Source organism: Hypanus sabinus, chromosome 23 (assembly GCF_030144855.1).
Source record: "Hypanus sabinus isolate sHypSab1 chromosome 23, sHypSab1.hap1, whole genome shotgun sequence".
In the NCBI taxonomy this organism is placed as follows: domain Eukaryota; kingdom Metazoa; phylum Chordata; class Chondrichthyes; order Myliobatiformes; family Dasyatidae; genus Hypanus; species Hypanus sabinus.
Window position 1 is genome coordinate 31,576,135 of NC_082728.1, and position 12,609 is coordinate 31,588,743.

Here is a 12,609-nt window from a genome sequence, read left to right on the forward strand (position 1 = left end):
GGAGCTCTGACGGAGATCTTTAATATGTCATTAGAAACGGGGATTGTGCCAGAGGAATGGCGTATTGCTCATGTGGTTCCATTGTTTAAAAAGGGTTCTAGAAGGAAGCCTAGCAATTATAGACCTGTCAGTTTGACATCAGTGGTGGGTAAATTAATGGAAAGTATTCTTAGAGATAGTATTTATAATTATCTGGATAGACAGGATCTGATTAGAAGTAGCCAGCATGGATTTGTGCGTGGAAGGTCATGTTTGACAAACCTTATTGAATTTTTTGAAGAAGTTACGAGGAATGTTGACGAGGGTAAGGCAGTGGATGTAGTCTATATGGACTTCAGCAAAGCCTTTGACAAAGTTCCACATGGAAGGTTAGTTAAGAAGGTTCAGTCGTTAGGTATTAATGCTGGAGTAATAAAATGGATTCAACAGTGGCTAGATGGGAGATGCCAGAGAGTAGTGGTGGATAATTGTTTATCGGGATGGAGGCCGGTGACTAGCAGGGTGCCTCAGGGATCTGTTTTGGGCCCAATGTTGTTTGTAATATACATAAATGATCTGGATGATGGGGTGGTAAATTGGATTAGTAAGTATGCCGATGATACTAAGGTAGGAGGTGTTGTGGATAATGAGGTGGATTTTCAAAGCTTGCAGGGAGATTTATGCCGGTTAGAAGAATGGGCTGAATGTTGGCAGAAGGAGTTTAATGCTGAGAAGTGTGAGGTTCTACATTTTGGCAGGAATAATCCAAATAGAACATACAGAGTAAATGGTAGGGCATTGAGGAATGCAGAGGAACAGAGAGATCTAGGAATAACTGTGCATAGTTCCCTGAAAGTGGAGTCTCATGTAGATAGGGTGGTGAAGAAGGCTTTTGGAACACTGGCCTTTATAAATCAAAGCATTGAGGACAGAAGTTGGGATGTAATGCTAAAGTTGTACAAGGCATTGGTAAGGCCAAATTTGTAATATCGTGTGCAGTTCTGGTCACCAAATTATAGGAAAGATATCAATAAATTAGAGAGAGTGCAGAGACGATTTACTAGGATGTTACCTGGGTTTCAGCAATTAAGTTACAGAGAAAGGTTGAACAAGTTAGGTCTCTAATCATTGGAGCGTAGAAGGTTGAGGGGGGATTTGATCGAGGTATTTAAAATTTTGAGAGGGATAGATAGAGTTGACGTGAACAGGCTGTTTCCATTGAGAGTAGGGGAGATTCAAACTAGAGGACATGATTTGAGAGTTAGGGGGCAGAAGTTTAAGGGAAACACGAGGGGGTATTTCTTTACTCAAAGAGTGATAGCTGTGCGGAATGAGCTTCCTGTAGAAGTAGTAGAGGCCAGTTCAGTTGTGTCATTTAAGGTAAAATTGGATAGGTATATGGACAGGAAAGGAGTGGAGGGTTATGGGCTGAGTGCGGGTAGGTGGGACTAGGTGAGATTAAGGGTTCGGCACGGACTAGGAGGGCCAAGATAGCCTGTTTCCGTGCTGTGATTGTTATATGGTTATATGGTTATATAGGTGACCAGGAAATAAGTTGGGGAGAAAGGATTAATGAGAATGCTGAAAAGTGGCAATGACTTGATGGGTTGAATAGCTCCTTTTCTTTTGCAAGAAAAATATAAATAACATGAAAAAAATTAATAGGAATTGATTTTGAGCTGGGACAAGCAGTTCAGCAATTCAAAACAATTAGCAGCTCACTCCTCCTGACCGCAAATTGTGGCATAATTAACATACTATTATTTATCCAGTAAGTTCGAGATCAATGTCACAGGAAGTACGATTTTCTTTACTTTTATCTATTTTGTATATGAAACTAAACAATGTGTTTGAAAATCCTGCTGACATAAATGCAATAAATGGTCACTAAGACAAGAATGCAGTGTGATGCTGAAGACTGGCATAACCTAGGTAACTACAACTCAAAGAAAGGTGACAATGGTAGCTGTATCAGTGTTCTGCTTGTACCGTGGAAAATATTAGGAAATTTAATTAGGACATCATTTGTAAAAAAAAATTGCATTATTTTTCAATATCAATGTAACTACTTAAAATACAATTTTAGGGATCGAGCTTCTTAGGCATAAATGTCATTTATCTCCTGCACACCACTGTTCAATTTGTTGATGTTCCTTGTCCTATAATAAAATCAATTGCACCATTTGTTACTGCATTTCAATGCGAGAGTAAATTTTACTTTGATTTAATGTTTAAAAAAGCAATATATACGCTCAGTGGCCACCTTATTAAGCACTTCCTATAATTAATGAAGTGCCCACTGAGTGTGTGTCCATGGACTTCTGCTGCTGTACCACATCCACTTCAAGGTTCCACATGTTGTGTGTTCAGAGATGCTCTTCTGCACACCATTGTTGCAAAGCACGATTATTTGACTTATTGTCACCTGCCTGTACGCGTTTGCCAGTCTGGCCATTCTCCTCTGACCTCTCGCATTAACAAGGTGCTTTTGCTCACAGAACTACCACTCAATGCAAAATACTTTGTAAACTCTGGAGCAGGGATTCCTAATGTTTATACAGCATGGACCCCAGGTTGTGAACCCTTGCCCTAGAGGCTGTTGGAGAACTAGGAGAACATCTCAGACCACCCTGAAATACTCAGACCACCCTGTCTGACACCAACAATCATTCCATGGTCAAGGTCACAGATTACATTCCTTTCCCTTTCTGATGTTTTGTCAGGAAAACACCTGAACCTCTTGACCATGTTTGCATACTTCTATGCTTTGAGTTACTGCTACATGATTGGCTGATTTGATACTTGGCCCTGTGGCTCAGAAGGGCAGGAAACTCAAGAACATGGTAGCAGTAATAGGGGACTCTACAGTTAGGGGGAAAGATAGGCGATTCTGTGGATGTAAGAAGGAAACATGGATGGTAGTCTGCCTCCCAGGTGCCAGGGTCTGCAATATTTCTGAATGCATCCACAATATCCTAAAAAGGAAGGGTGAGCAACCAGAAGTCGTGGTACCAACAACCAAGGTAGAAAAAGGGAGGAGGTTCTGAAAGCAGAATGCAGGGGGTTAGGAAGGAAGCTGAGAAGCAGGACCTTAAGGGTAATAATCTGAAAATTGTGCCTGTGCCACGTGACAGTGAGGATAGGAATAGAATGTGGGAGTAGATGAAGCACTGGAGGAGGGGTCAGGGATTCTGATTTCTGGATCATTGGGACATCCTCTGGGGCAGGTGTGACCTGTACAAAAGGGACGGGCTGCACTTGAATCCGAGGGGGACCAATATACTTGCGGGCAGGTTTACTGGAGCTGTTAGGAGTAGATTAAACTAATATGGCAGGGAGGTAGGAACCAGTATGATAGAGCTGAGGGTGAGCCAGCAGGTTTACAAAATTATGTAATATGAATGTAAGGAAGGACAAGCCGATGATTGGGTACAACTGTAGACAGAGCAAACAGTTAAGTTGTACCACAGAGGCAAAATTCATAAGGGTGAAAAATACAGGACTGAAGGTGCTGCATTTAAATGCATGTAGCATTCAGAATAATGTTGATGAACTCCTGGTGCAATTAGAGATTGGTCAGTATGGCTTTGTAGGCATCACTGAGTCTTGGCTGAAAGAAGGTCATAGTTGGGGGTTTAACATCAAAGGATATACTTGGTATTGAAAGGACAGGCAGAAGGGCATAGGCAGAGGTGTGGCTCTATTGGTAAGAGATGGAATTACATCTTTGGAAAGAGGTGACATGGGGTCAGAGATTGTTATATCTTTGTGGGTGGAAAACTACCATTATGGGAATCGTATGTAAGCCATTGAATAGCAGCCAAGATGTGGGGTTGAGATTCCAAAGGGAGCTGGAAAGGGCATGTAATAAGGGTAATGTCACAATTGTAATGGGAACTTCAATATGCAGGGAGATTGGGAAAATCAGGTTATTGTCAAATCAGAAGAGAGGGTATTTGTTGACTGCCTATGAGATGATAGTTTATGCTCAAGCCTATGACGAGAAAGGCTATCCTAGATTGGGTGTTGTGTAATAACCCAGATTTTATTAGTCAGCTTAACATTAAGGAACCTTGGGAGGCAGTGATCATAATATGATTGAATTCATACGGCAATTTGAGAGGGAGAAGCTGAAGTCACATATATCAATATCGCAATGGAATCAAGGGAATTACAAAGACATGAGAGAGGAGCTTGCCCAGGTGGATGGTGGGGGGAGGGGGGGATATTGGCAGGAATGACAGCAGAACAGAGGTGGCTGAAATTCCTGAGAAATGGACAGAGTAGGCTCCTCACCCAGTTGAATTCTGAATAGTGAGAAAGTACGAAGTCCACAGAAGACAAGAGAGACAATAGCTAACATTTTGTGTTGAGCTTCTGGGAACATTACTGGGTCAGCAAACCTTCTGCTTGCTATTTTTAAGAAGTAATGGAGCCAGGAATAATTAACCTTCCCAAACTTACAGCGATTTCTGTTTTATTCCACCCAGAGTGAAGGTACAGATGACATCAGAATCATGAGAACTCGTGAAATCGAGTGGAGGCAAATTGCTTCACATTAAGACAAGTGGACTTCAAGTCAACTAATGTTCCAATACCCCAGCACTGGGTGGAAATAACAGGGTTAACACACGTTTTTTTTAAACGAAACAAGACTTTAAGTTTGTATGTTAAAAGCCGAAAATGTTATTTTAGAGAGCATTGTTTCTCACCTTTGAAAATTCACTGCAAAATTATTTATGAAAATCTCTAATCTGAATCCTACATTTCACCACACATTTCAATTAAATCAGGAAGAGTGGATTGAGAGGCTTTTGAGACAGACAGAAGATTAGCAATGCCACACCATTATGAATTTAGTTCCACTGACATACATTACATTGTATTGTATAGCTTTTATACTACAAGCCAACAAATGTCACACCTCTGATAAATGGAGTTCAGCTTTCCTTTCTAAACCAAAGGGACTGCATAGAGTTACTGAGATGTGCCTACAGGTGGTTGTACCTCACACTTTACTAAAACTTGAAATTACTTAACTTAAGACAACAGGGGTTAGCACAAGCATTGTGCCACCATGGATCATAGTTATGTTGTCTTTGAGACTTTTTGTTTAAGGAGCTTGTCAGAAATGATGCCTTTGAGTCTGTCAATCATGATAATGCCTACTTTTATACTGAATGACAAAAGCATAAATTCTGACAAGATTGTTGAACAAAATAAGGGACTTTATGACATGCTTTCCCTGCTGTAATGTAGAGTGTGGAGAGTTTGAGTCCTGTCTTTGTTTCCTGGTAACTGCTCAGGCTAATGAAGAAGGTCCTGATTCTCAGTACCTGCAGGAATGTTGATTGGCCAAGTATCCAGGTCTGTTAAGAGGATGGAGAGCTACAGCAGGAAAAAGGCAATCATTTCAAGAGCAGAAAAGGTGAGGACAACTTTTCATCACTGACAACAAACGCATGCTGAATTATGCTCATTAATAATGAAGCTTGATATACAGAAGAAATGTTCCCTGATTGATCTGGTTTCAAGTTGTGAGAAACAAAGAACTCTGATCAATCTGTTTCTGGTGACCCATACAGACTGTCACTGATGAATGGAAGGTTGCATTCATTTGTGCCATTGCAAGCATCCTGCCATGAACACAGAGAATGTTATAGGTATTACTTGTGAACTATCACTGCACACAATAGAGTAGAAGGAGATCCAGTTTCCTCAATTGATTAGTTATTTTGCCTTTCTCAGCTTGTTCTTTTTTCACTAAGTTTTGTCACACGTGCTGACAGCTTCCAATATTATTGCCTAGTCGTTTCTCTACCAGCATGGAGAAAGACGGCAAAGGTCAGATGATGAATCTCCATGTGCCCTTCAGTCCACTTTCCAGCCACCCCACCAATCCTCACTGATTGTAGTGTGTTGAGGTTACAGCCAAGAGCAAAACTTAGATCAGCTAACTTGTGACAGGCTTGAACTAAACTTGAAGCCGCTCTTGCTCGCGGTATATTCTGCCTATCAGATAATGTAATTGTCACTCTTCATTAGGCTCAGCAAACTATTCTCACAGAATCACCTACAGGGTGTTACTTCATTTATTCATTGAAGTACAGTTAAAACTGATAAAAGTCAGCAGCTTTTTCCCATTGTTATTTACCCTTGTGAGGCAAAGCCAATCTTATAAAGAGTGCACAATGCAATCCAACTGAACTCTTGTAGAGAAAGTAAGTGTTAAAGGTGGAGGAATAGGGCATCAATCAAATGGTCTGTTGTTCCTGGTTGATCCCAACCTTCCTAGGTCCTAATGAGCCGCAATTTATCAATGCAACTGAAGGGTATTGCATTAAGTTTTTGACATGCTGTGTGGAATCTGGAAAACTTTCTTTTAGGGGTGGGCAGAATTTAGGTCACACACTACAGCATATTCAACCTCTAGTCAGCACTTGTAACAACTTTAGTTATAAGAAGGTTCAGAAAACATTTATGGTCAATGTTGACTCAGCCTGGGTCTTGGGAGTGTCAGGATGAATATGAGTTGCGTTTTCTTTAGTTTCATACTGTTTTTGTCTGGCACTTGTTACCAGTTTATAGTACCAGTACAAATGGTACTTGACACTTGTCAGCTCCAATATGAATGTTGAAGAAATGTTTACACAATGTGAACGAAAAACAGAATATGTAAGCAGAATACTGGCAAAATAATTCTTTGTTCCTCAGGCATAGTAAAGTTGCAGAGGTTGTGCCTAATATGGGCTGCTCTTGTTATTATTCACTCTGCTCCCCGCAGATTCAAATACATTGCTAACATGTCTGCTGTTTTGGCCCATGCTAAATACTATCATGTATGGTGGAATCCATAGGAACAAGGAACTGATTTCTTTAAAAAATCAATCACGTCATGTTGAAAGATTAGGTCCACTGCATAGTAATCTATTATTCTACTGAATGGGGATCTGTCTGGCAGATGGGGAAATAATAAGCTCTACAAACATGTGCAAAGCAAGGAAGAATGCGAAAACAAAATCAGTAAGTCTCCAATTAAATGTAGTCATTACTTTGTGATTGTATTTCAGCATGTGTCAACCGGGAAGTATTCCATTCCTTTCCACATTTCCTTTCAATTAAGTAAGGATTTTTAAAATGTATACTCCTTCAGGATAAGTCCACTTTGGCCTTTGCTAAATAATATAACTGGGTTCAGTCAACTTAATTTAAATGCAAAAAGAGAGCACAAATAAAATAGTGCTAATGTTAACAATTTTTATAAACCTACTTAGTGAATTATTGAAACATTTAACACAAAAACAGGCCAGTTGACCCATAACTAACAACCATTTAAAATAATTAATCTGATTACCCCGATGTACCTCCATACGTCCCCCTGTTGCTCTTTATTGAACTTGCTTCCACTGTCCTTGCTAGGTGCGACTGAGCTCTTGCTAAGTTCTACTGAGAACTTGTCTATGAAACAAATTGCTGTGTTTAAAACATTTCCACCCTATCCCACATCTCCCTCCCCCATCACCAAATTTCCCATCCACCTCCCAGTTCTCCCAATATATTCTAACAACAGAAAGCCCTTTTGCCTTTCCTCTTCAAAAGAGAACAATTTTCATTTCTTTAGAATGATAAGAGTAAATGTAAGCTGATTAGCAGCTCTGGAATAATACTTCTATTTGGAGAATCTTGTGTGATGTTAAAGTACCCTCCTGGAATTTCTTCTAGTTTGAAAATTACTGCAAGTATTTATTTATAAAATCAACTATTTGCATTATTATCCCACAGCCTTTAATCAGTATATTTTAATGGATTTTACATTTATAGAATTGGTGATGGAGAACACAATGTGATTTAAGGTGAACAACAACATGATGATTTCCATTTTATGACAATAAAGATCATGTGGGAAAATTTCAGAGGAGTTGATCATAGATTTAAAAAAATAACTGGAATGTTGCATTTAGAAAGTGATGTCATTACTATCATACAGTTTTTTAAAACAAAAGAGAAAGAAAATCTATCAATCGAGAGACCTGTTGGGTTAACGTTCCAGCAGCCCCATCATTGGCAGAGGGAGGTCACAGTGACGAAGTTTTTCGCAGGTCAGTGGCATTTATTTTTTTTAAGGATTATATGGGTCAGCACAACATGAAGGGCTGAAGGGCCTGTACTGTGATGTAGTGGTCTATGGTTCTATGGTTGATTAAAAGGAGACCTCCTCAAGCATTCGGGCTCATTCTGGTGGTTCAATCAGCGGCAGGGGCAGGCCACAGTGACAAAGTTTCTCGTTGGTCAGCAACGCTCGTTTAGAAGTGCAGAGGGGACAAGCAGGGCAGCCATTGATGAGAGTAGACCAGCATTAAGAGTAGGAGTGTCAGGCTTTGGCTGAAAAGAGCTTAAAAAAAACAGCCAGGAAGAGGTGTTGGCTCTGAGTAAGTTTCTGTTAAGGTTCCTTCTTTCTCCCTCTATGCTGTAAATGGTTGTTGTGTGTTTTTCATGCTGGACGTTGGTGTCCTGTGAGACCCAGAGTCTCCCAGGGAACCACATCTGTAATGAGTGCATCCAGCTGTAGCTCCTTGAAGACCACGTAAGGGATCTGGAGCAGCAGCTCGATGACCTTCGGCTTGTACGGGAGAGTGAGGAGATAATTGGTCAGTTACAGAGAAGCAGTCACCTTAAAGTTGCAGGAGCCAAGTAGCTGCATGACTGTCAGGAGAAATGGAAATAGGCAGTTAGCGCAGAGCATCCCTGCGGCCATTCCCCTCAAGGTGAGTATACCATTTTGGATACTGTGGTAGGAGATGGCCTGCCAGGGCAGTGCCACGGAGACCAGGTTATTGGCACTGAGAATGAGTTCATGGTGCAGAAGGAAAAGAGGGAGAAGAGGGGAGTGGTAGAGATAAGGAATTCATCAGTCAGGAGAACCGACGAGATTTTGCGGAAGTGAGTGGGACACCCAAATGGTATGTTGCCTCGCAGGTGCCAGGGTCAGGGATGCTTTGGACTGCATCCACAGCATCTTGGAGAGGGAGGAAGAGCAGCCAGGTGTTCTGCTACATATTGGTATATGTACCAGAATATAGGAAGGAAAAGCAAAGAGGTCCTGAAAAGAGAATTTAGAGAGCTAGGCAGAAGGCTGAGAAGCAGGACATCCAGGGTAGTGATTTCTCGATTGCTGCCTGTGCATCACACCAGTGAGGGTAGAAACAGGATGATTTGGTAGATAAATGCATGGCTGAGAAGCTGGGATCACAACTTCTAGGATCATGGATCTTCTGGGGGAGGTATGACCTGTGCAAAAGTGATGGGTTGAAACTGAACGCAAAGGTGACAATATTCTTGTGGGCAGGTATGTTAGTGCTTTTGGGGAGGGTTTAAACTAATTTGGCAGGGGGTAGGAACCAAAGTGAAGGACTCAGGATAGGATAGGTGGTAAAAAAGCAAAGATGGCATTCAGTCAGACTGTTAGGAATGGCAGGCAGATGATAGGACAAAATTGCAGGCATCAAGATGAGTATCAATGCATTAGGGATGCAGAATCATAAAGGGTAGCAAATTCAGTACTCAAAGTGTTATATCTCAATGCTCAGAGTATAAGAAATAAGGTGGATGGTCTCGTTGCACTATTACAGATTGACAGGTATGATGTTGTGGCCATCACTGAAGTGTGGCTGATGGATGGTTGTAGTTGGGAGTTGAATGTCCAAGGTTACACTTTATATTGGAGGGATAGGAAGGTAGGCAGAGGGGTGGAATTACTCTGCTGGTAAAGAATGGCATCATGTCAGTAGAAAGATGTGACATTGGATCAGAAGATGTTGAATCCTATGATGGGTTGAGTTAAGAAACTACTAAGGTAAAAGGACCCTGATGGCAGTTACATACAGGCCTCCCAACAGTAGCTGGGATGTGAACCACAGATTACAAAGGGAAATAGAAAATGTGTATCAAAAGGGCAATGTTATGATAGTTGTAGGCGACATGCACGTTGATTAGAAAAATCAGATTGGTAATGGATCTCAAGAGAGTGAGTTTGTTGAATTCCTATGTGATGGCTTTTTAGAGCAGGTTGTCATTGAGCCTACTAGGGGGTGTTATGTAATGCACCAGAGGTGATTAGGGAGCTTGAGGTAAAAGAACCTTTAGGAACCAATGATTACAATATGATAGAGTTCAACTTGAAATTTGATTGGGAGAAAGTAAAGTATGACATAGCACTACTTAAGTGGTGTTAATTAAATTACAGTGGAATAAGAGAGAATTTGGCCAAAGTAAATTGGAAGGAGATGCTGTAAGGGATGAGAGCAGAGCAGGAAATGTGTGAAGGCTGGAAAAAAATTAAGGTGCAGGATGGATGTGTTCCAAAAACAAAGAAGTACTTAAATGGAAAAGTAGTATAACCATGGCTGACGAGGGAATTCAAAGCTCATGTAAAAGCAAAAGGGAGGGCATATGACTAGGCAAAGGTGTTGGAGTCAATTGTTAAGGATGAAGTTACTTGGTGACGCTGGACAAGATAGGACAAAACATGGTTTCTTTAATGGAAAATCTTGTCTGACAAACCTGCTGGAATTTTTTGAGGAGATTACAAGTAGGTTAGATAAAGGGGATGCAGTGGATGTTGTATATTTGGACTTTCAGAAGGCTTTTGGCAAGGTGCCATACATGAGGCTACTTACCAAGTTAGGAGCCCGTGGTATTCCAGGAAAGTTACTGGCATGGATAGAGCATTAGCTGATTGGTATGAGGCAGTGAGTGGGAATAAAAGGATCCTTTTCTGAATGGACAAGAGAGTGGTAAATGAAATACAATGTTGAAAAAATGCATTGTCATGCACTTTGGTAGTGGAAATAAATGTGCAGTCCATTTTCTAAACAGGGAGAAAATCCAAAAATCTAAGAAGCAAAGGGACTTGGGAGTCCTTGTGCAGAACACCCTGAAGTACAGTCGGTGGTCATGAAGGCAAATGCAATGATATCATTCATTTCAAGAGGTCAAGAATGTAAGAGCAGGGATGTGATGCTGAGGCTTTATAAGGCACTGGTGATGCCTCACTTTGACTATTGTGAACAGTTTTGGGCTCCTCATCTATGAAATATGTGCTGGCATTGGAGGGGGTTCAGAGGAAGTTCACAAGGATTATTCCACAAATGAAAGGGTCATCATATGAGGAAAGTTTGATAGCTCTGGGTCTGTACTCTCTGGAATTTAGAAGGTTAAGGGCCATCTCATTGAAATCTTTTGAATGTTGAAAGGACTAGACAGAGTTGGTATGGAAAAGATGTTCCCCATAGTGGAGGAGTCTAGAACAAGATGGCACAATCTCAGGATAGAGGGGTGTCCATTTAAAACAGAGATGCAGAGAAATTTCTTTAGCCAGAGGATGGTGAGTCTGTGGAATTTATTATCACAAACAGCTGTGAGGCCAGGTCGTTGGGTGTGTTGAAGGCAGAGCTTGAAAGGTTCTTGATTGGACATGGCATCAAAAGTTACGGGGAGAAGGCTGCAGAGTGGGGTTGAGGAGGGGAGAAAAGGATCAGCCATGGTTGAATGGTGGAGCAGAATTGATGGACCAAGTGGCCTAAATCTGCTCCTATGTCTTACAGTCTATGACGTAATGTCAACAGAGAATGGGGTGGAAAACTAAAATAGATTGCCAAAGTTAGTCCATGTCAGTCTAATTTAGTTAAACTATCAATGAGTTCACTAACAGGGTGAGATTTTTTTACACAGAAGTTTATCAGCAACAGTGGGAGTGAACAGGATTTGGGACATTTTTTGGCACAGAAGCTGAGTGGGACTTTGAGAAATTATTCTAAACAGTGGAATGTTATATGGTTTTTCTCAGGCTCCAAACAGGACCTGGGCTTTGAAACTTCTGATTGGACAAAGTCAGGAGATCCTTCTGTGTAATTCCTTGCTCCCAGTAATTGTGACTGGGAGCAGGAATTTACATAGAGTCATATAGTACAGGAGTGGACCTTTGTCCCACTGAGTCCACACTGATCATCCATTCACACCAACCCTACACAAATCCCATTTTCTTTCCCCGTACTCCCTTCAATTCCCACCCCCACCTCAGTCCAGATTCTGCAGCTCACCAACAATGGGTGCAAGCTATGATGACCAATGAATCCCCAATCCTCATGTAGGAGTGTTCTGGTGGGTTGCATCTTGGCCTGGCATAGTAACTGCCTTGCCTTGGAGCGATGGAACCCACAGACAGTGGTAAACACTGCCCAGTCCATCACAGGCTCACCTCTTCCTTCCTTAGTCCATCCTTATGGTTCATTGCTCCAGGAAGACTAATGGTATTGTCAAGGATACCCATCACCCTATTCTGGGAGAAGATTCGTGAGCTTGAATGCCTAATGATTAAACTCAAGAACAGCTTCCTCCACACTGCTATCAGATTTCTGAATCGATCACCTCCTTCACATCCCCTTCCCGGTGATGCTACCATATTTTCAGAAATTTAATTCTACCTCAAGGTAAATATGTCATCAAAGTGCATATATATTACCATATACTACTTTGAGATTCATTTTCTTGCAGGCATTTACAGCAGAAAAAAGAATTATAATAGAATTTATGTAAAACTATATATAAACAGGGAAAAAAACTGACAAGCAA